Source organism: Schistocerca serialis, chromosome 12, assembly GCF_023864345.2.
Source record: "Schistocerca serialis cubense isolate TAMUIC-IGC-003099 chromosome 12, iqSchSeri2.2, whole genome shotgun sequence".
Classification (NCBI taxonomy): Eukaryota; Metazoa; Arthropoda; class Insecta; order Orthoptera; family Acrididae; genus Schistocerca; species Schistocerca serialis.
This window is the reverse complement of record NC_064649.1, coordinates 38,968,226-38,970,029: the sequence shown is the minus strand read 5'-3', so window position 1 is coordinate 38,970,029 and position 1,804 is coordinate 38,968,226. Positions and strand designations below refer to the sequence as shown.

The 1,804-nt window shown below is 44.0% G+C and overlaps 1 non-coding gene across 1 annotated transcript; it reads right to left on the bottom strand.

The window, feature by feature from the left end:
• Positions 1-517: 517 nt before the first annotated feature.
• Trnas-cga (transfer RNA serine (anticodon CGA)) lies at positions 518-592 on the bottom strand. The gene has a single exon. It is a non-coding gene; the product is annotated as a tRNA-Ser (tRNA).
• Positions 593-1,804: the final 1,212 nt, after the last annotated feature.

Genomic DNA, 1,804 nt, shown 5'->3' with positions numbered 1-1,804 from the left:
TATACAGATGAAAGCCGCGCTTAAATACTACTTTTCTACATAGTTGCCATTTAAATTAAGGCACTTATTGTAGCGATGGGCGAGCTTGAAAATTCCTTCGTCGTAAAATTCGGCCGCCTGCGCCTTCAACCACGTAATGACTGTCTTTTGGGACAGAAAAGGTGTGATTTTTGTGGATTTCCTGGAAAGAGGCACTACAATAAACTCTCAAAGGTACTGCCAAACTCTGCACAACCTCAGAAGAGCAATACAAAACAAGCGCAGGGGAAAGTTGGGCTCAAAGATCTTGCTGATTCACGACAACGCCCAGACCCACACGGCAAATGGCACTCGTAAAGTTCTCGAATCTTTTAAGTGGGAGTTGTTTCCTCATCCACCAAACAGTCCCGACCTGGCACCGAGCGACTTCCACTTATTCCCAGCAATGAAGAAGTGGTTGGCTATGCAGCGTTTTGATGACGACGCACTGCTTCAAGAACAGGTAACTATTTGAAACTTCCTGGCAGATTAAAACTGTGTGCCCGACCGAGACTCGAACTCGGGACCTTTGCCTTTCGCGGGCAAGCGCTCTACCAACTGAGCTACCGAAGCACGACTCACGCCCGGTACTCACAGCTTTACTTCTGCCAGTACCTCGTCTCATTCAGGTAACTATTTGGTTGAAGGCGCAGGCGGCCGAATTTTACGATGAAGGAATTTCCAAGCTAGTCCATCGCTACGATAAGTGCCTTAATTTAAATGGCAACTATGTAGAAAAGTAGTATTTAAGTGCGGCTTTCATCTGTATATAATAAAAAAAAATTTCCAATACTTTATTTATTTTTAATTCCAAAACATAATGTACTTTGTGGATAGCCCTCGTAGTTCAGGTATAGACCCCAATGCCACAAGCAAAGGATGAGATGGAGGGGCCCACCCCCATCCGTATACTGCTATTCCTTTCCCTTCCCCACCCCTTCCAGATTGCTGCTTCCATTTCATGTGACAGTCGCATTCTATCCCAAACTGCCAACATTGATGGTCATGTGGGTGTGAGGTGCTCCTACTTGTGGGAATGAACACATATGTGTTTCTCTTTCTTTTTCTAATGAAGGCTGTGACCGAAAGCTAATGTGTAAATGTCTAAATGTGCCTGTCTGCAACTTAATGCGTCATCTTTAAGGTAAGCAGCAATATATTTTGTCCTTACATTGTTGATATTGTCACAGAAGAAGCTGAGTAGAACCGTGGAGTAGTGGTTATGATACTAAACTGTTGCATGGAGGGCCGTGAGTTCAAAACTCACCTGGACTGTACAATGGATAGATGGCGCTGTAGTAGTCACAAACGTATAAGTATGTGGTATCAAGTAACATTCCACCAGTGCGGACAGTATTTGCTTTGTGATACATTACCCGTGTTAAAATGGACCATTTACCAATTGCGGAAAAGGTCGATATTGTGTTGATGTGTGGCTATTGTGGTCAAAATACCCAAAAGGCGTGTGCTATGTATGCTGCTCGGTATCCTGGACGACATCATCGAAGTGTCCGGACTGTTCGCCGGATAGTTACAGTATTTAAGGAAACAGGAAATGTTCAGCCACATGTGAAACGTCAACCACAACCTGCAACAAATGATGATGCCCAAGTATGTGTTTTAGCTGCTGTCACAGCTAATCTGCACATCAGTAGCAGACAAATTGTGTGAGAATTGGGAATCTCAAAAATGTCAGCGTTGAGAATGCTACATCAACATCGATTGCACCCGTACCACATTTCTATGCACCAGGAATTGCATGGTGACGACTTTGAACATCATGTAC